Source organism: Myiozetetes cayanensis, unplaced genomic scaffold, assembly GCF_022539395.1.
Source record: "Myiozetetes cayanensis isolate MyiCay16 unplaced genomic scaffold, myiCay2020 scf5-8, whole genome shotgun sequence".
NCBI classification, from domain to species: domain Eukaryota; kingdom Metazoa; phylum Chordata; class Aves; order Passeriformes; family Tyrannidae; genus Myiozetetes; species Myiozetetes cayanensis.
Window position 1 is genome coordinate 46,775,285 of NW_026087742.1, and position 22,602 is coordinate 46,797,886.

The 22,602-nt window shown below is 40.1% G+C and overlaps 1 protein-coding gene across 6 annotated transcripts in view; it reads left to right on the forward strand.

Moving 5' to 3' along the window:
* The window catches only part of MTUS2 (microtubule associated scaffold protein 2), a 283,058-nt gene that overhangs the window by 38,213 nt on the left and 222,243 nt on the right, over positions 1-22,602 (forward strand). The window lies entirely within an intron of this gene.

Here is a 22,602-nt window from a genome sequence, read left to right on the forward strand (position 1 = left end):
TAGTGCATCAATGTGTTCGAAATTCCAGATTTCTTAAACTGAATATACAGCCTACACTCAACCACCTAAGATGTTTTGTTTGTTTGTTTGTTTGTTTGTTTGTTTTTATAGTAGAAGGATAGAGTGCTTAAAGTGAAGGGTTTCTAGTAAGCAGAGCACTAAACTGAGCATCAGGAGGTCATCAGTGCTTCCCTCGTTGTTATTTATCTGCCCAGAGACCTGTGACAAAGCTTTTTGCTGCTCTCTTTCTTCCATGCGACTTTGGAGTTTCCCTACCCTTCTTTTTATCTCATCCTGCTATAAACTCTTGGTAGTGGTGTCCATTTCTTGGTGTGTGTTTGTATGAAACCTACAGCATTCGTCTGCCTGTGAGCAACTGAAAATGAAGGCATATTTGGGGATGGCAAAAAAGTAGAAGATGCATGTTTCAAGGGGTAAGTTTAAACATAGTAAGTAGTTAAGAGGAGAGGATAATATTTTTTTCAGTTGGGCCTAAAATTCCTCGCCTGTTTCTAGAAGGAAACTTGCATTTCCAGTAGCAGGAGTACATTGGACATAGTCCACAGCTGGAGAGGAATACAGTTGTTGTTAAGAAACATCTGTTTTGCTGAGCTGTGGTTCTTCATGTTAATATAATGCATAATTTTCCATATATCCCTTAGAAGGAGTGGTTTTCTAATATGCATAGTTAGTGTGTGTTGCTTCAGATTTCCCTAGGAAGAAAACGTAGTTGTGGTCCTGCACTGTCTGGGCTTTGCCCCGTGCATCAGGTCCATGTCCTCAAGCTGAGATTGGAACACTTCTTCTGAAAGTCTCTCCCATCCTGCTTCTCGGCTACTTGGCTGAAAGCAGTTGCAGTGAAAACAGATTTTGAGAACTACAAAAAGGAAACAAGATAGCTCTACATCAAGACTGGAGAGGCTGTGAGGAGCCACAGTGACAGTTGTTACCTTCTTTTTTTAATCCCTGCTTCTACAAAGGGCATATCAAGATTTGTTGGATTGTACTAGTTTTTTTCAGAACCTTCTCTAAGCATTAATACTGCATTCTTGCATGTGGGAAGGAAGAAACTGTGGTAGAGACCAGTTCATAAGAATATCTTTCTTCAATCAGATCTCAGTGTTTTCCTCAAATCCAGTTGATAAAGCTAAACCCAAACTACTCTTCGATTTCCAAAACATCTAGCCCTCATTCCGCTTATACTCAGACAAAGAACTTCAAAGAGTTAAAAAATCTAGAAGTTATTTCCTCTGGCCTGTTTCCTTCCCCAAGGTATTTCATTATAGGACTGGTTGAATGAATGGGGGAGATTAGCACGTTTTTGTAGTTTTGCTGGCATGCAGGTTTGGATCAAACTGTTAGAACATTTTTCATTGAGATCTGCAAATTGCTTTTTTAAAGTAAATTTATTCCCTTTGAGCATATTTGGCACTTTATAGCTCTTAAATGATGCTTAAACTACAACTTCTGTCACTGTTTATGAAAAATAAGTTGTCTTAATTTGTCAAATCATGAGAATCTTTTAAGCCTACTGGCTATCATTGCAGTCAATTGGATATTGCTTTGTACTCCAGCTGGAAGAGGATCAGATTCCTTGCCACTGAGAAGTGTGCCTTTAAATTGTCCTGCATCCTACTTCATGAATTGATGTACTCTGCACTAAGCTGTGACATTTTTGTTTTGTAGCTGTTTATTAATTCTGACACCGAATAATCAGAAAGGAAAAAGAAGCACAAGGAAAACATATAATTGAAGATCATCACAGAACCTGTCTATACAAGAAAGGATGCAGACCATAGGGTGAATTGCAAACATAAACAAAGAGCTACATAAAAGCCAAAATAATCCAGAAGCTGTATCCCAAATTATGCATGTATAGGTTTTTTAAATGAGTGCTTCTGTACTCTCATCAAGTGTTTGTTTGGTACTTTTACTACAGAACTGAGTAACAAGTTACAAGCTGATATAGCAAAGCAGCATTGTTAACTTGCTTTCCACTATGAGATGGGTAAATACAGTGCAGTGTGTTCTCTTAAAATGATTTTTTAAAAAGTCATCTTTTACTGCACAAGTAAAGCAGTGGTGTTCTATCACATCTCCATAGGGAAATTAAAGAATAGCAAAGAAAAAGAAAAAAAGGCAGTGCATTTCAAGGGGCTGTGAGGAAGCAAACTGAGATTTCACTTTTTATTTATCTTTTTCTTCTAGGTTTTCAGAGAAAAGGGGATTAAAAAACTTTGGTAGAGGAACAGATCAGATAAATCTGTGCAGGTTTTCATCTGATTTATACTGAAATGACACTATGTACAGTGCTGTGGCAAAAACATGGGATAAAATGAAGTATAAAAATAAGTATTAAACCTTAATACTTCCCTCAGGAAGTATTAAGGTTTAATGGCAAGACTGAAACCTTCCCGACTCTGTTGAGCTTTACAACATGGCTTTTGGATGCTGTTGTAAGTGTGCTTCAAAATGAGTCTCTGTTTGGTTATGCAAATTGTTCTTGTATCAAGGAACATGCTAAAAAATTAAAACTGGGAGGAAAAATAACCGCTATGGGATAACATGCAATAAATTCACTAATGCTGCTGGCTCTGGTGAGGTAACATCCCTCTATGGGTGGAACATTTCTCTATCGAATCATTACAGTTTTGCTTAGAAACATTCTACTGCTTGAACTGCTGTGGGAAGAACAATAATGTCAAGTACATATCAGGTTTTCCCAGTAGGAGCATCCTGCTGGGAAATGGGCTGCACTGGTGTGATGGTCTAAAAAGCTCAGCTGCGGCAGCTCTCTGTAATTGCTATTCCCTTCTGATTCCTTTGCTGAATGCACAGAACTGCTTCTAACAAACAGATCTGAGAACAAAATCCTTGACTTGTCACCAGTGTAATACTAAGCATGCTAAGCTGGGATTTCTGGCTAGTTTGCCTTCATTGTCTCTTGGAATCACTATTTGATACTGAATCTCTCATCTCCTGTTAAGGTGCCAAAGCCCGACACTGAGAACAAACGCTTCTGTTTCAGTCAGTGATGTTTAATTTTTCATGATGAGTGCAGTTTAGTGACTCCCCAGGTAGGAGGCTCCAGTACTAATTATCAGAGAAACGTCTTCTGCCTGCACAGGACACATATGTACCCTGCATTTTGGTTCTGTTAAACAGCTGAGCTGAGTGGAATCACTGCTGGTTGCTACTGGCTGCACTGACAGCCTCTTACTACTGTTTTGCTGCTTGAAATAAACCCTGCTCAGTTGTCATTTGTAGTTTACACAGCTGCAAAAGAAAGTCTATTTTATGAGGACAGCGTTGAAGGAGGTGTGTAATCCTACTCAGAAACTGGTAAGCATCACATCCCAGAGAGGAATGCTGTGTTTGTGTGGTGTGAACAAAGCGCAGGCTGGTTTTGGTTCTTGTGTGTATTCTTTACTGATGAGGAGTTCAGTCCTAATAATTTTTGGCAATTGGCTGTAGACAGTAGAAAACATCTCAGACCTTCTATGATATATTTAAATTTTTGTGTTTGTGGGGTTTTTGTTGTTCTTGTCGGGTTTTTGTTTTGTTCTGGGTGTATTTTTTGGTATATGGTTTAAAATTATTGCTATCTAAGATTTATTTTCTATGACCATGTTGGATTGAAAAGACTGGTTAGGTTTATCTTACTTTTTTTTGATGAGCTTATATCAAGACAGTTGGATAGCACAGCAGTTATTATATCCCATTTAAAGCCTGTTTTATGGAGTGTTCTGGGGATTGCTTAAAGGGGTAATTTTGAATGTATACTTAATACTTGCATGATTTCCTGAGATGTTGTTTAGCCTCACCATTCATTTTTTAGTAATAAGTCACACAGAATTCTGCTCTTCAATTTGATCCTGTATTGTTTGCCAGGAGGATTTTCAGCAGCAGTTTACTGTACATAGAGTAGAGCATTAATAAACAAATGTAAGTGGAAGAATTAGAACTACCCAATCATGGGTTTTTTGCATCTGTGCTGAAGAGAGGTGGATGAAATATATTAACACAGCAAAACTTCTCTGATGATAAAGCAGAAGAAAAAGTTGCACGCTATGCAGACTGTACCCTTTGCTACCATAGAAAGAAGAGGCTGCCACAGTGCTCGGACCTGCCCAGGCTTCTCCAGCACTTTCCTTTGTGGGAAATTGCTGTTTCAGAGTAGGGGAGCCAGCAAATGGAAGCAGCACTGGCAAAAACTGGGTGCAGAGTTTGCTTTCCAGGGTGTGCAGCTGGTTGTCCTTATTTCCAGACAAGGCAGGTTTAGGTCCTGTGCCTGTGGAGAGTCCTGGTGGCCTTGAGGCATGGGGTGTAGGTTTGACTTTTTGGGGGGCTCTTGACAAGTCTTGCCACAAAAGGAAGCAAGGAGGATCAGGGAGATCTTTGACAGTGAGCTGGCTGGGTTGGATGAGCTCCACAATGATTCTTTTTGCATGGCTGCATGCAGGACTCATTTTTTCTGTGTACTTTGTGGTACACTGACTGCAGAGTAGATCCTATGAAAAGATTAAGGTCCACATGCATTTTCATAGAGGTCTAAGGTTTTTAGAGCTGCTATAATTAAGTTTAGGAGGTTCTTAATTTGAAAAACAGTAGTTTAACCTCAGGGTTTGAATCAAGGGATGGGATTGCTCACACCAGAGATCCCTAAAACCATAGCAAATCCTAAAGCTCTGCCCTGAGCATGGTTAGGATATTAGGATCTGAACAAAATTAGCAAATCAAGCCCTTAGGACCTAAGTGAGGCCTTAAAGGACTTACAGAGCTGCCAGGCTTATGTGTCTTTACTGTGGCAGACAGATATATACATGAACAGTTTCTCACTGCTCAAGAGGACAAAATTATGAGCAGTCAATAAAATGATTAGCAGAAACCCAAGTGTTGTGTGGTGGGCTGTTGCCCACTCCTTCATTGGTCTGGACTTCTTGGATCACTTGTGCTAATTCCACCTAGCATTTGGGTATCTGTATCTGCTACTCCAGGTCTTACCATGAGTTTCTAAACCAAGTAAACTGCTCTAAAAATGTCTCTTATTCCTCCAAAGAAGTACAGGGAGCTTGTTGGTGTCTTGAAATATTTCAGATTCTTTTGGCAGAGTGGGAAACTTGAACTTTTTTCCAAAATAAACCACAGAGTTTTTATTAAAGATAATTGATATGGCTTGATATATTTGACTGTCTGAAGCATTACTGATGAATTATATTTAGTATCAAGTTGGGGATCGTAATTGGGTAATGTCAAGTCAAGGTGCCATGTGTGTGTTTGAACAGAATGACACAAATTCTAATGAATGGGAAATCTGGCTCTAGGTGCAGTGAGATTTTAGCATTTGCTTTCAGATTTTGGATAGGTGTTGGGTGAGCTAAAGAAACAGTCCAAAATTTTCTGATCTTCACAGATTTTGACCTAATCCTCTTTCTTAAAAAAGCAGCGCGCTTGCAGCAAGCATGGGTAGAGCCCTTCTCAAATCTTTGTTCATGAAGCCTAGCCACGATGATGACTTTCTTAAAATAAATACATGAGAAAAGCCAGCTGAGAGTTTACATGTGTCAGTGAATGGCTACAGACCTTCACCTTTTTCTACCAGGGCAGTGGTAACTTAGCAGATCTTGTGGTTTTTCTGCAAGGCCTGTGAAGTTTGGTGTGGTCCCACCTGCAACCACATATAGGTACCAAGATCATGACTTTCACTGACAACAGAAACCAAAAGTCTAGTACGCATGGTGAAGAAATCAAAAATGTGATTCACAGACACCTGAAGAGAGAGCAGTTAAAGAACCCAACCCTGAGACAAAGTTTGCGATTAAAAATTATTAAGATATAATTTTAAAGCTAGGCTGTGATATTTCCAATTTTTATTAGGATGGTGGCATGCTGAAACAAGAGGGTTTCAGAGCTCTGGGGAGCTTTTCTCTGCAGACATGGAAGATAGAAATCTAATTCTTTAAGTGAAAGCTTTCATTCTTATTCAGTCTCATGTCTCCTGGAGCAAAGTCCTATAAGAAAAACACTAACATAACATTCACCGATTGTTGTTACTCATTGGGGATCCTTTCCTCCCCCTGCCCTCCAGATTGGTCTTGCCCATCTCCTTTGTGTTCAGTCAGAATTAGGGAGCTGCACTTGTTACAACAAGTCAGCTGAGTCCTCAGCTCCTGCTTCAGGTAAGCAGAGTGCTGAGTCCTTATTTTGGGCTATACTTACCTTTGCCCTGGGATAAGGGCAACAAAAGTAATTTAATTTCTGTGTTAGACCCTTTCTTCTTAATTCAGTGTGTTTTATACCCAAGCTGCAGGGTGGAACAGTTGTTTTCAAATAAGCATGCCTTTTTGCTCCAATCAGGTGCAGACATTTCATTCAGAAAATGACTGTCCTCACTGAGTTGTGTGAGGTGTTCCTCAGTTCCAGCCAGAACCAGGAACTGAAACTCTTTGGTTTGTAGGACTAAGTTTTATTGTTTAGATGTAAGGTGCACACCATATACTTCAGCAGGGCTAGGCAGCCTGTGTGCTGGGGAAACACTTCCAGCACTAAACCTGAGCTGAATAAATTCCTGTTTCCTGTAGCTGGGGAATATCCGTATGGCACCGATGAATTCTGCCAGCTCATATGTTGAAGTTTTGCATTTAATATTGAGATTTAATTTTCGAAGGGATTTAGTAAATCACTGCTGTTATACATGGGGAAGGACATAAGTAAACAGAGATTAATTGATTCAGGAGAACTCAGCTCCTTGCTTGGAAGAAGAGTGTCTGGATGGGATCCTGTAATGGATGTCTGGGCGTCAGGGTAAAATATCGATGATCACTTCTATGTTTCAGGTCAGTGGAGTGAATGAAATTATATCTTACAGAAGGAAATGGATTTGCATTAATTCCTGTTAAGGATGCACAACTAATAAGAGATCTATTTGTCAGGAAATATAACATTGTGTTTCTCTGTTGTTTATTGTAACGTTTTGTGTGTTCAATTTCTACAGTATTTTACTTAGGACCTTTTAGAGAACTAGAAGATTTCTTTCATAAATGCAGAAAAATAAGCAAACAATGAAGAAAAGCCACTCCTCATCTAATCTCATCTAGTACCTAATTTAAAGTGGCAAAATACCAGGAATTCAGAATTAGTAACACTTCAGATCTAATACTGACTTGTTAGAGCATCCTACTGTATTATGTACACATGAACTGGAATTTCAGCGTCAACTTGTAAGTAATTCCAACTTGTCTATCCATATATCTTTGGTTTGAGGTAGGAAAGGCAAAAAAGTGAAGATCTTTTGATATGAATGCTTAGAAGAATAGTAAAGTTTATTTCCTTTTAAGAGCATCTAACATTTCATGACTCCTGCCAGCCCAGCTTTTTTTTACTATTAAAAGTAAATGTTTTCAAGAGCTGACCAAAATGTTTTGGCATAGGGTTTGGGGTTTTTTTTCATCTTTTTTTCTTAGAAAAATGCTGATCCAAGCTCAAAGTTTGGATGAATTTTTGGATTCATCCAAAATTTGGATGTTACATTTGGATGATTTTTTCTATTTATGGAACATTCAAAAACATTTTGAAACTGGAGCAGGATGGTTCTGCATGTTCAAAATAAAAGAATATGGGTTTATTTATAATTCATAAACTTATTTTTATAAAATAAGGTAATTATTATACAAAAAATACAAACAAAAGGCAAAATCAAGCAGTACTATTAAAAATAGTTTATTCTCCCAAAACACTACAGGTAAAATGTTTTTCTCTGAATGTTTTAGCATCAGAGTCATTTGCTGCTTAACCTATGAGGAAAAAGAAATGTTTTGGTCCCCAGAATTAGAAATAACAAAGACTCAGTCCACTGGGATTACAGTTTTGCTATTGATTTTTAAGTGGAAGACAGAGTGGGACCACTGTGAGGGGTGGCCTCATGAAGCTTGTGACAATTATAATGAGATAATGATAGATGAATATGGAAACATGCACGTGGCAGCTGGTGGTCCATGAAAGATGCAGGGAGACTCATACAATTTGTTGTATTGGTTAAGACAGGTTTATTGTCCATAAGTGTACTTGTGTGGAGTGTATTGTGACTGTCTGGTTGCTGCGTGTTCCTTCCCTGAATAATACTTGGTTTTGCTCTGCTAGCAATAGCTTATTGTTTTAATACGTATCTCATTTGCTATGCATTTCTGTCCTTAAGTTTTAGGCCATGTTGCATTTCCTTCACTGAATAATGAACCTTTCTTCCCAGCCTTTCTTCTCCCCTTCTTGAAATGAAACAACCATTAGTGTTTTTCAAGGGTACCTGGGTACCGCATATGTTGGTTTTCCATGGGTTTGGAACGGGTTGATGTGGGTTTGCTCATTATTATGGTGAGCATGAGAAGATGCTGTCCTGGGACACGTGCTGGGTGTCCTGGCAGTACAGGAAAAGCACAGGTTGGAAAACTTGATATGGGATCCTGTTTAATGAAAGTTATTGTGTGGATACTATTGGAAACCAAAACCCATTCTCTTTGCCAGCTGGCCCAGGTTCGTACCCCCTGATATCAGAGCTCCTCAGCATCCCTCCTGCCAGCCCACTTTTAAATGTGAGGGATATTTTGGGGCCAGTGTTTTTCACTTTGTATTTAAATGTTTGCTAGAGAACCTCTGCTCTGCTGCTGCCATTTTGCTGCCAGCAGCTCATTTCAGACACAGGACCTGGTATTGATTAGAATTGATTAACATTTTTATAGTTCTTCTTAGTACAGAGCTGGGTGCCTTGCACCCACTTGACAGCTGGTAATTTACATCCTGGAAGGGTAAAAGGTCTCATCTTGAGTAATCAAAGGGGTGACAGCAGCTGTTCTGCTAATGTGCTATGGTGGTCGCTAAGGGTCCTGAAGGTGGAGGTCTGTGCAAAGTGCAGAGTCCAGTGCCCCTACGCTGAGGGTCTCAAGAGACCTTGCAAGGCAGAGGGGAGAAATGGAGGCATGTTTATTTCTTCTTTTATTTGTATTTCTGGTCTCTGCATAGAAAATAAACACTTTGAGGCAACTCTAGAAGCAAAGTAGAAAATGTAAGGTGCATACATTGAAATCCTTCAGGCTTTGCTTGCACTTGCTTTTGTTGCATCGAGAGTATTCAAGATCACTTGAAAGATTTTTAGTTTTCTTGTGCTCAGTTTCTTTATCCAGAAAATATCGGAAATGTCCTGTCTTTTCTCCCCTCTGTGGAATCTTTCAGAGGACTTAGATGTGACTAGGTAGCATTTTTTTCTTCCTTTAATTGAAAGCTTGGAAAGTTTTGATCCTTAATAAATGTATCTTTTCTTCCAGCTGTTTATATGGTATCCATAAAAATTAGATGTTAACATTGCTCAAAAACAGTTTTAACCTATGTGATCAAAATAATTTCTTTCCCTCAAGCAGAGGTCACTGTTATGGTTGCCTTCGTTCTCCTTGTTCCCCACTCATCAAGAGGGTCTTTCAAATAAATACTGCAGACAAGGACTCCATGTATAGAAAATGTGGCAGCCTGCTCTTTGAGCTCTCTCTGTACATTATAAAGAAGCAAAGAGATCTAAGGACTAGATTTAATCAAGTCCTCTATGTGTCTTGGTTTTCCCAGGCATGTCCTCTACTATTATGTTATTCAGAGCACCTCAAATGCTCACAGCTCATCTTACGTGGCCTCAGTTTCTAGAAAGCAGTTGCCACCCCAGCTCTCAGGACTGGCTGCACACACAATGTGGGCACAGATGCCTGTACATCCATCCTGGTTTTCTGAGTGGCTGCTACCATTCCATAACAGTTTAGCTTCTGTATCACTGTTAGCCAAAACTGATCAAATGCCCATTCTCCCTGCTCCAGCTCTGCTGCATCCAGGGGCTGTCAGTCCAGGCCACAAAGGGCATGCTTCCATCTCAGATCTTTCTCTTCCCTTTCCAAGGCAGCTGCTCCATCTCAGAGCAGTGGCTATTGCAGGCTCTTCAGCCAAGCTCATAGCTGCCTTCTTATTTATCAGTCTCCCACCTACTTGAGCTAGTAAGTATCCCACCACTGATTGCTACTTCTGAACCACCGCTCTGTGTTCCTTAATAAGAATAAAGTACTTTGCACTTAGATGGCATGTAAGTTTAGCTAGTGGTATTTGTCAGGTTTGGATGAATTATGGCATATTATATTTAACTCTTCTTCATGTAGAGTGTTGCAATACCACTACCAAAATTTGCAAACACTATCTGCTGTTTGACTGGGCAGTAATGGAAGTGCTGTAATGAGTCTGAACTTGATGGCAACCAGGAAATCATGAAATGATGCTCATATTAAAGAACCTGCAAATTTATCTGGGAAGCATCTTTGCAGGGGAATGGGTAGCTGCACATTCAGTGAAATTGGCCTTGGGTTAAGGGATATGTAGAGATCGTAGTAAGATTCAAATGCATTTACATTGGTCATTCAAAATGTAATAGTTTCCAATATCAAAATGTAATAGTTTCCAATATCCACATATTTTGCTTAGTACTGCCTTTGCAAGTAGAGAGGGAAAAATTAGCCCAGGGGCATGCCCAAATGTCTCATTTTGCACAGGTGTCTGTGTGTTTTGTGTGTGTGTGCTTGTGTAATCCAGTACTTGCAGAGCCAGTCAGCCAGCTATTATTCTCTGGAAAAGACAGAAGCTGAAATTTGCTGTGGATCTCTGCTGTTTCTTTTTGACTGACTGACTACTATCTAGGTTAAGATATTTTACATTCCCTTGTATCATAAATACATCTATTATAAAGGATATAGGAGACAACAACAATAGATAAGATTGCAAAATAGTTTTTGTTACAGCTTTTTGGATTCAGGTGGCCAGAATTTAGTGAAACATCTGCCTTTCTGGACAAGAAATCTCAAACATGGCCTATGTCCAAAGATGAAAACCTGATTTAGAAGTTTTACAGATGCACTTAACAGTATTTTCCACAGGAAAGTGGAAATGTTTGCATCTTAAGTAATTTTGAAATGCTTGCTTGGTAAGGTGGGAATCATATGAAACTAAACCTGATGGCCTAATCAGGCTCGCACAGCAGGGGGTTCTGTATGCTGCAGATTTTGGGGATTTTGTGTTAATGATAATTTGAAAATCAGCTGATATTTGTATACAGCACAAATCCCATGAGCCCTGCTGTCAGTCTCCATGTGAGTCAGGTATGCATGAAAAGTCAGTCAGGTTTTGTAATTAGCCAGCTGATCCAGTGCACTACTCCAAGCTGTCTCGGAAAGCTTTCCAAGCATTTCAGGGAATGGAAGATCATGGCAAACTGACCTTTTTCTTGCAGCAGCTCAAGCCCATGTGTACTCTGTTGGCTGGAGGGGATCGATGTCCTCAAAGTAAATAAACTTAGCTCCATACAGGGAGTTCAGTAGAACCTTTGAAGATTGGTGCCTTGTCATCCCAGTGGAGATGCCAGAGCCCTGGGTACTTTCTGTGGAAAAGTCTCCAAGCAGGCATGCCCTATCCTCCCCAAGCCTGCTGACACTGCAGGTGCTTGAACAGATCCATGTAACCCCGCTGCAGGGAAGCTCTATTAAAGTTGCATAGTGGGGCACTCAAAGCCAAATACATGCCAAGAATAAGGTTAAAGACAGAGTTTTACTCCCCCCATTCCCTTACTGCCCTGCATTCATTCTGTTACTTTGCAGTTGTCTCACCTTTTGTGTTTTTTTTTTTTTTCCTCTGGGAAGGCACAATTAGGTTGGAGGAGAGTGCCCTGGGCAAGCAGAGATGCCACTCATGCGAGTAAACACTGTGCAAGAAGCTGTGCTCTCCCTGAGGACTGCCCTTGGTATGCACGTGGAGTGGTGTCTTCAGTTATGGAGCAGCATGGTGGGAAGCTGAGTGCTACAGGTCGGTTTTGAGGAGGAGGGAGCAGGTGGAGCTGCTGCACCTCCTGGGGAGGGCAAAGACTGCTGGCCTGAGTGCAGACCCTGAGTGCAGTTGCTGCTTTTTTGGGAGCAGGGACTGAGAGGAGGTCCGCGTGGGCAGTTGGGGACTGGCACCGTTATCCGAAATAAATCTGAAAGAGACATGTAGCAGCAGGGCTGAAACCAGATTGATTTTTTTCCAGGAAGGTGCAGCACACACTGGTTACTCAAAATTAATTGGTTGTGTGGGTTTGGGGTGCCCTTGCCTGTGTCGGCAGAGTTTAGTCTGCAAAAGTCTGAGGACTGTGGTGCGGGGCAGGATGGATGCTGGTGAGGATGGAGCATGGACAGTATGTCTCTTCTTGACCATCAGCCTTGTCACCTCTACCCTGTCCCCGGAGCTGGTGTGTGTGTCATGGGCCTGGGCCAAGAGACTTACCTGTGCACCTGCAGACTGCAGAGATTACTTTACATGTATTTTGGAAGCTGGCATAGAGGACTTCCCTGTTTGGCTCAGTGTATTAGTGACTGCTGAGAAAGCAAAGTGCCTGGCTTCTCTTTTCCTTACAGCCACGTGAGTGGAAGCATTCATAGACTCTGTACAGACTTTCCCCTGTCTGGCCTAGGGGTCGGGTGCTGTTTGCTTCCTCCAGGGATGGCTTTTCCTGACCCTTGCTTCCTGTAATGCTTGTTTCCTGTGAGACCTAGAGAGGGACAAGCCTTCCCTTAGCTACTGCAACAGATGTGCTGGCATGTCCCCACCACAGCAAGTCCTACAGGCAGTTGAGCTGCATTATCCGGTCACCCCACTAATAGGGAATAAGCTAATAAGATAGTAAGATAGTGTCTCAGGAGAGTCCAGAAGTAGCTTGGGAAGATTTCTGCATCGCACTTGGTGCAGTTTAAACCTGCCTTCTGCCTCTTCTGACACTTGATGTGCTGTTGCACTGTTTTCTCCTGATCATTTATCATGAGGCAACAAGCTGCAGGGAGCTGTGTGTGACCTGGACTTGCTCCAGGAGCAGCGGCTAAAGTAATGACACATCAGCTTTCACAAGGTGTGCGTGATGCCATTCTGGGCCAAACGAGGGGAATTTGCTACGGAGAAACACCCCAGTGCAAGTGGCTGCTGAGACTGCTGAATGCTTTAAGCAGTGCCTGTTTTTTGCACTGATGTCAACAACTGCACTGCTAAAAACAAGAGGAAGTTAAATTCTGCAGACATCTTTTCAGAGTCTGTTTCATATCATACAGATCTGTGTGGGATACCCAATATTGGCTCTGGTGGAACTTATCCTCTGCATCAGATAGACACTGAGTTTCCTTTAGGAAGCCCTAGCTGGAGGAAGAGGCATTGCTTACTTTTAATGAGGCCAGTTAGCCTGAAGCAATCCACCTGGCTGCAGAAACAAGTTCTGCGTGATGCTACTTTTGCTCTCTCCAAATATTTGGTGTAAAGTTGAAGCATTCTAGTGAGGCTGTGGCCAAATGCTGACTGCAGTCTCTGGGTGTATAAACCCCAAGGAAGCAAAAAAGATTTTTGCCTTTCTTTGAAGAATTTATGTCCTTGTTTAAAAAAGAACATCAGAAACTGAAAAGAGTGCAGGAAGGAACCATGGAAAAAAGAAAACACAGTGACAGGCACTGAACACCTCAAAGAAAGCCTGAAAGATGACTTGATGTCATATATAAACTTGGTCATAAAGGGATAATGACAGTAAAGGACTAGTGAAGAAAGGATTGTCAAGGACTAATAGTTGAAAGCTGATACCATTGAAATTCCAGCTGGAAGTAAGTCACCACTTCTATGGCTCAATAAAGGAGCTAATGAATGAAATTTAATAACTCATCATATACAAAGGTCAGACCAGATAATTGGTTGATTCCTCTGGGCTTAAGTTCTGTGAATCCAAGAACTGATATACCTTCTGCAGTTTTATCAAGGAAAAAATATGTATGAAGCAGACACGTTTCCTCAACTCTGAACCAATTTGAAAATGTTTTCTACAATCTAAAATGTAGTTTCAGAGTATTAGAAGTTCAGAGGAATTTTACCTTCACTTTTTGGTAAAGTTACTCTGAGATCAATTATCTCTGAATTATTACTGTGTACAATTTGGCAAGCGGGCATAATTTTAAATAGATTTAAGAAAATATTTGGAAAATAATATGAACGAAGAATCCATTAAAAAATGATGTTTCTGAACTGAACAGTATATTTATCCTTTGGGAAATTAAACAAATTATTTTCCTTTTGGACTGGCATAAACTAGGAGTAATTAAATTAAAGTCAACAGAGTGACATTTGTCATATTGGATGTAAGCAAGTTTACATTGCAGTCCACCAACAAGGAACATTGTAAAATGTTCTCCTTGTGGGTTTTCTGGTTTCATCTGTTTATTAAGACTGCTTAAATTATTCATAGTGTATAAATTATCTGATAAACTTGAATCCTTTTTCTCTTAGTGAAATATTTGCAGGCTGCTTCCAAATGTTGGAAATGAAGTCTTTTCAGTCATTGGGTATTTTTGGAGTTCACTTTGGCTGTCTGCATTTTGCTACCTGTGGGCGGGTAGCCAGTGGGTCATGTTCATTGTGTGTCACTGTCCCAGCTTGGCTGAGGCACTGCCATCTTTCAAGCCGGATGAATATACGCATAGAGTGAATGGAAATCCCTTCAGGAAGCAGCAGGAGTAGGGTCCTCCATGTTGGTGCATGCGAGACCTGTGGGACCAGCTCTGCCGCAGCCCCTGCCTCTGGACAGTTCCTGAATTGGACCAGAGCCTCCTGCCTGTCTTCTGTCCCCTTCACCCCCAGCTAAAACAGCTTATTCCCTCTGGAACCCTTACCTTGCAGTATCCAGCATGTGGAGTCATGGTCACACTGGAACACGAGCTCTGCTGCCTTTGCTCTGCGAGGTGCCTGTTCCTCAGCACCTGAGCTCATGCAAGGGGCTTCCCACTGTGTGAAAGCAAAATGCAGGAGTCTCCTCATGAATGATCTTTTTCTTGTGTGTATATATTTACATGCATATATTCATATCCACGTGTGTCTCCATATGCACACTTATGTATTCATAAGGAATAATTGGTAACCAAAGTCTGGGGAGTGGAGGAAGAGCCTCTGCAACATGGCTCTCCTCATAAATTTTCCTCCTGTGGGAGGCACAGAAATGTGCAGGAAGAACATGCATTCATTGGTATGTACATAGGGAATTCACATTTCTGGTGTGTTTGAATTAGTATATTGATGAAAATGTGGTTTTAACTGTTTGGAATGATTACACTGAAGCACTACTCTTCATGTTTCCCTTGCATTAGCCTCTGTCAAGCAGTTCTTAGAGCAGCCTCAGACTTGGAATGTCTGAATCTAATTACTGTTAACACTGGAGATATTTAGTCCTAGTTGAGGGACAAAAAAACTAGAAACTTTCAGGAGGAGAGGTAGATTGTAAAGATAACAGCATTGAGAAGTTTGTTAGCTAGTCTGTAGTAATTAAGCTTATTTCCATAGTAATATTATCAGTTCAGTTCCAGAATTTAGAGATTTTTGTGTGCCTGGTAATTAGAACTAATACCCTAATTTTAGCAGAGATATTACATTTGTATTTGGCAAGAGTCTTGTAACTAAGCAAACTGATTGAAGGGTGAAATAATGTTCCATTTTTCTTGATATGTCTTTCTTGGATCACTTTAGACTGCTTAACTAACTAAAAGCAAATTACTGCAGTTTGCTTTCTCAGTACATAAGACTGAATCTACTGTTAAGGAGAACATACACGCACATATATGTGTATGTAATATACTTACAATTATAAAAGGTTGCCTATCTGTGCAGTCCTTGGCGAAACACAAAGGCAGAGCCAAAGTACAGCAATTCAGAATACTCATACTGTTCTCCTCTAAATTGCTCCAATATAACATGTCAGTGGCCTCTCTCTGTGATGAGTGTTTTGCATGGTTTGCCACTTAGCCTAGGAAGGGGAGGGTATCCTGTTTGCTCACAAACAAGCCATGGAGTCATGCAGTTGGGATCTGCAGGAAAGTAAGTCCCTCATCCCATCTTGGTCTCACTTCTCACCTGCATTTCTTGGCTTCCCTGGGACTTCCAATTAATGTCTCTAGAGGCCAACCTGCGTGTTCTGTGAACCGTTTTTCTAAGCTTCCCCCTGAATAAACACCTGATGAGAGGCACAGAAAATAGGGGGAGTGTTGGCAGTGCACAGTGGGATGTTTGTAGGCCCCACAGTGGTTTCCAAATGCTGGCATGTAGCACTCAAGGGTTGGGGAGGAAGGGTGCCTACCCTTCATCTCCCCACTGCCATTTCTGTAGAGCTGAGGACTATGATCTTTTCCAGGGCAGACCAAAAGTCACCCTTTTAATAACAAAACAGAAGGACTACTGGAAAGTTATGAGACCAGACTGCCATATTTCCACTGAATTTGGTGGAATGGCTCAATGTATCCCATCTAGCCCCATATGACCAGACCTGCCTATTTCTTATAAGTAACCTAACAGTGTATGCAATTTCATAATGATATAGGTTTGCATTACAAATTAATACACAAGTTTTCCACTCACTGATGTTGTCTGTGAAAAGAATTATGAAAAACCAAGCAACCTCAGTGGGAGAACTTCAGTTTATGTGAGTTTGTATGCTCCATCCCCTAATCCCTCTCACCTCCTGCAGCATGCCATGTTTGATGTATGTTCCTAGCCTGGTGGGCAAATGACTGCCCAGGCTGTGGCTGATGTGGGTTAGGGGTGCAGACAATGGGCTGTTGCCTCCCAGGCTGGGAAAAATACTCTATGTTCTCTACCTAGTCTCTAATTTTCACAAATTCTGTCAGGACTTCTGCCTCTGAGACCTCTTTCTTCCTTGACCACATCTGTCAAATTTGTTTAAAACTGGCCAACAGGTTCAGAGGAGTGACAAATGCATATACAATGTGATCATGTAATCCTTAATTTTCTTAGAAGCAAGGCTAAAAAGTATGTAGCGTTTTCACAATGAATCCCTGCGTCTAGGCAGAGCTTATAAAGACCTGTTAGATCGCCTACCTACTGGGTCAGCATGGTTTGGTTTTTTTTTTAAAGATTGTTTTTTCCCTATAGTCAATTTGTTTTTTCAATTCACTCTTTAAAATAAGGCTAACGTTGCAAATACAACACTTTTGAGTGGCACAGCAGGCGCAGCATATGCAGGGGATATATGATGGAAAGTAGCATTAGAAGACTTGTTCCTGTTGCTAAGGAGTTCTAAAGGTAAGAGAACAGTTAATGTATTCATTACAGACTTATACTCAAAGATTTGTAAATAATTTATGATTTTCCGTGAGAGGGAAGCCAACTACCATAAAGATTGGACCCAAGTAGAAAATAATTTTGTAGCAGCAAAGGACTTTGGATTTTGCAGATGCAGCAATTCAGCTATAATCCCCCTGGCAGGGAAAAAACCCCCAAAACTATTTAGTCAACTTACCATAGAATATCTATGGACTTATAATTTAGTCTTTATGGTCTCCTGGGGTTCTATCACAATTTGGCATCTACTTTCCCCTGAGGAAAATGAAACTCCTTGCAGTATGACCAGTATTTTGCCAACTTGTATTTATCTGCAAAAAAGACTATTATAAATCTAAATTAAAGACAGCAGAGAAATACACTGTTGGCATATGACCCCCCCCTTGGTGATGGATTTGTGTGTAAATTGGCAGATAGTAACTGTTCTTAGGAAATACTAGTGAAATAGACAGACATACTTTGCATGTGAATCATGATGGCCTTTGGGAGTCTGGAACACTGATTTCTTTTGCCATGGATTTAAATAACTGAACTACTGTTAAAGTACGAAAAATTCCATGCAACTGTTTTTTTGGTACGATTGCAAGTAAAATGCCCAATGGCTGCTCAACAGAAGGCACTGGCCAAGGGGACAGCTTACAGACTGGAGTCAAAGGAATTGCCTTTGTTCCCAGTTGAGCTTTTTTTATGAAGGTAAAATAAAGGTGTGAGCCGTGCACTGCTGTAATCAAGAACTATTCCAAAGTCTGAGTAGTGATGACAGCCTTTAGTTATAGTGAAGCAATGTTGCTTATGCTCTACAAGAGTAAAATGACTGGAGTGTGTCCAAAGAAGAAGAGTGAAGAAGCTGGTGAAGTCTCTGACGCACAAGGTCTTATGAGGAGCAGCTGAGGGAGCTGGGGTTGTTTAGCATGGAGAAAAGGAGACTCATGGGGGAACCTTATTACTCTCTGCAACTACCTGAAATAAGGTTGTAGCCAAGATGGGGGGTGGGCACTTCTCCCAAGTAACAAATGACAGGACAAGAGGAAATGGCCTCAAGTTGTACCTGGAGAGGTTTAGATTAAACGTCAGGAGAAGTTCCTTCCTGAAAAGGGTTGTCAAGCATTGGAACAGGCTGCCCAGGAAAGTGGTGGAGTCACCATCTCTGGAGATATTTAAAAGACGTGTAATGTTCCACTTGGGGATATGGTTTAGTGGTGGACTTGGCAATTCTGGGTTAATGGTTGGACTCAATGACCTTAAAGGTCTTTTCCAACCCAAACGGTTCTGTGATCCCTTTGACTGGCTCAAACAAGACAATTTTGGCTCTAAGAAAAGAAGTGGACAGAAGGTCATGGTGATAAGAAAAGGCTGGTTGCCTTTTCTGTCATTAATAAGCAGCTCTCTGGTCAATTCAACCAAGCTGTCTTCACTTGGGAAAGTTTTTGTGTTTGCTGGGAGCCACACTCTTGAAGGTGGTGGAGGGTTTGAAACCCCTTGCTAACAGCCACAGTATGGTCTTTCTTTAAAACTCATTTTGGGCTTTTAGACACATGTATTCCAGAATATTGCATTGATCTACAGCTCCTGTGAGACTGGATAATGTTACTCAAAGTCTTTAATTGCAGGAGAAGTTTAGTTCTTTTACTTACTTTCAATCATTGTTCTCAATTTTTGTAGTTGACAGAGAGGCCTTTGAATTTATTCCTTTGGGTTTTTCTTAAAATCCTTCGGATTTTGAAGACAGTGGTTGAGTTAACAGATGGAGATACCTTTCCACAAGGTGTGTTTCAACGTTCCTTGGCTTCAGGAAGTGGGTCAGTATAGAGATCAAGGAGATTTCTTCCCACTGACCTCACATTTTTGTAAGGTTTTATTTATTTTATTTACGGGTTATGGCAAAATAAACAAATTAATTTTAAGGATTTGTTTGGTCCTCTCTTCAGTGAAAAACTGAGATCTAGAAGAGGTGTCTGTCACTTATAAAAGCGTAATTTGCAACCCTCAATTTCAAAAGATTTGATGAACCATTTATGATTTATGGGCATTTCTTGATTCACAGCAAACAAGTAATTGCTGTTCCAAAAATTCTGCTTTCCTAGGAGACTGTATCCAAAGAACCTTTTTTTCAAGTGCTGGTGCCCTTAGCAGCAATACATAACTTGCTGAAATGAAAGAACAGCTGAAAAAATATATATATTTATAGTTTCAGCTATTACAAAAGAAGTGGGTCAAAATGTGCCTTTTTGCCTGTGAAACATAGTAATTTTTTTGCCTTCATGATTAAGATAAATCATCTTGGCTATCTTACTGTGATAACTATGTATTAGGATTGACATTTAGGTACAAACTGGTGAGAATCTGGTCTGCTGCATGCAAATGAAGAGGCCCTTGTGCAGAGGCATGTCTTTGGCCTCTTTTTGTGTGATTCTTATGCCTCACACATGAAAAATAGAATTGCAAAAGGGTTTTTAAAGGCTTTATGTTGTGGCATTTATTGCAATGTGTAACGAGAATTGCAAAGCCTAAGTGTCCTATCATATTTTGTCTGAAAAAAGGGATTTGTACAACCTGCTACAAAAGGTAAGTTGAGTACTGATTCTGAATTAATGGATAGTGAGTAGTAGTAAATAAAAAAGAAGAGTTAGCAGTGTATAGTGTCTTTATTTTTGCCCTCCTTTTAAACTTCTTTTCTTTAAACTTTTTATGTAGGACATCATAATCTGTAATGCAAAATCAAATAAGGTCTTCCTCCAGGAATGCTTCCTATTTACAGGTGGAGAATGTGGGAATTACTTTTGTTAAATATATTTAAGAGACGTTTTTTCCATTCTCTCAATAAAGTGGACTGAGGAGTTAAATTCTCCTTTTAAATGAGAAAGATGAAATGTTAGGCGTAGTAAATCTATCTGGCCCGAAACAAATTATTGGGAACCATGAAAAGAATTTCTTTGAAGATTTAGTGGAAGACTAGTGACTGGCATTACCTTCTGGTGCCAGGAACAGGATGGTGAACCCCTGGATCAGAGTTAGAAGTGAAGAGGAGGTTGTCATCTAGAAAGAGAAGCTGCCCAGGAGGCCCCAAACCTGGGAGCACTTACACTGGTAGCTATGGATGCATATGAAAGCTTTACTTTAGGTTTCTCCCCCCTCCTCCAGATTCTTGGGTAAATCCTTTTATTTTGCAAAGCTGTCCTGCATTGGTGCAAGGGAATGTACCACTGGACACAGCCAAGTCTGCTCACACATAACCACACAGCAGGCAGGAGGGTTTGCAGATGTCTGCTTCTGTCTTACAAGAGATTGGAGGCATGAACAGTGTATGTTGGTTCATGACTGCAACAAAGGGAAACTCATTGGGACCTGCCGGAAGAATGATATTAGGAAATGTGGATACGTGATAAAGATAGGGATATGGTCTGATAAAGAACGTTTAAACTTCATAGCACGTGACAGCTATGTTATGGCTTAAATACTGTCCTTCTGGTCACCCTGAATTGAGTGTGTTGCTGCACGTTGTTGTTGAGAATTTAGCTGATTCTGTTTATTTTAGCTTTTAGTATCTCAAATACAAGACTATTTGACAGCTCGCTCTTTACAGTTCATTACTATATCGTTGACTCATTGTCCACAATGAAATGAAAGGGAGATAAATTGCAATGGTGGTTCTGTGCTTTTCACTCTACATGATCTCTGAATGCTTGACATGACCGTGACCCACTCCAGGCACCACTGAAATATGGACACTGAGCAAATGTGTAATGATGTGCAGTTGCACTTGGGTGGATTGAAACTCCAAGCGAAAAACACCCCATGAGTTTGCAATTCCAGGAAGCCTTTAGCTAAGTAGTATGTCAGTAATGCTGTTAGTGTTTGTTCATGGAAGGAGAGCTTCTGACAACCCATCTTAAAAGCTAAGGAAAGCATTTTCAGACCAACATAATACTCCCTCATGGTCATTTAAATGACCACAAAAGATAGTTCAAGTAACAGCTTGGCTGGTTTAGTTTAAAAGTATTATGCTAGAAAGTAGTTGGACTAACCTGGAAAAGATAGACTAGAGGACAAGGAGGTTTGTCTTCAGCTTATTAGAAAATTGTGTGTTCAATGTTGAAAACAAACGTATCAGGTAAAACTCTAGTCATTGCCATGGTTATTACTTCAGAACAATCACGCTGGTATTAGTCAAATCAACAATGGAGATGGAAAGGAATATCTACTGCCCAGGTATACTTAAGTAAGACTAATATTACTGTGAAACCATTTTGCTATACTTCTCAATAAAAAGCAACAGCGCTTAGTAAATTCAGTTAAATCACTTAGAGGAATTAAAATGCTGATAAGCTAATACTGATCCTTCTAATTATTGAATAAATTAGCATAAAATAAATAAATAATGCATTCCTGGATTTACAACTAAAGGTAATTTTATTAGAATGATAATTTCTTGAATTGCCTTTTTTCTGAATATTTAGGTGATTTTTTTAAATAAAAAAGATACATAGAAGTTAACCCACTTATTAAAGAAAGTATACTACACAGACGTTAATTGCTTGATCTTCATATAGATATATTTATTTTCAAATAATTTATGAAGGCAAGTGCATTGACAGACGTTTTTAAAAGTTTGCCTATTTAGACTCACATCACAAAAGTGTTTGGATTAGAAGTGTACCTACATTCCAGAATTCACGTATTTTCCAATAAAAATACATGAAGTCATGTTGGCAATGCAGCGTGCAAGAATATTCTGTGAAAGTATTTCACAGAAGTAATTATAGAAGAGATAATTTAATTTTTGTTTCCAAGTTTGTTATTTTGGCTACTGCCTTTTCGTCTCTTCCTTAGGTGGGTTTTGTAGCGGCTGACAAGAGTATGAGGAGGGATGCACAGGGAGACAGCAACAAGGTGGCTTTAGTAGTCTAACCATGAAAGTCTCATGAATTTCAGATGCTGTCAGACTTCAACCATGTGCTGAAAGAGCAAAGGGAAATAAAAATAGATGAATGTTATCAGACTTGCCATTAGGTTCAGAGGAGTCATTCTGAATTAATTTGATATCTGTGCATTGATCAGTTGTTGGTTTGGATGACTGGCATTGTGTTGCAAATAGCAGTAAAAACTGCTGAGCATATTGTCTAACCTTTCCTTGTAATGGCAGCATCAATCATTCCATGATTAACATTCTCACAGGCACTTTTTTCATCTTCTGCTGTAGCATCTCTTCCAGTAAGAGAATGGATTAACAGCTGAGCACTGGAGGAAAAGAGTCTTCTCTGAGACACTCTATGCAAGTCCATAGAAAAACATAATTTATCATGTGTCACTTGGAATAATGAAGCACAGAGAGATACCTTCCTCATCCTGCAGAATCAATAGTTTTTTAAATATAAATGGAAATATATAGCTGAGAATGAGGATCATTTT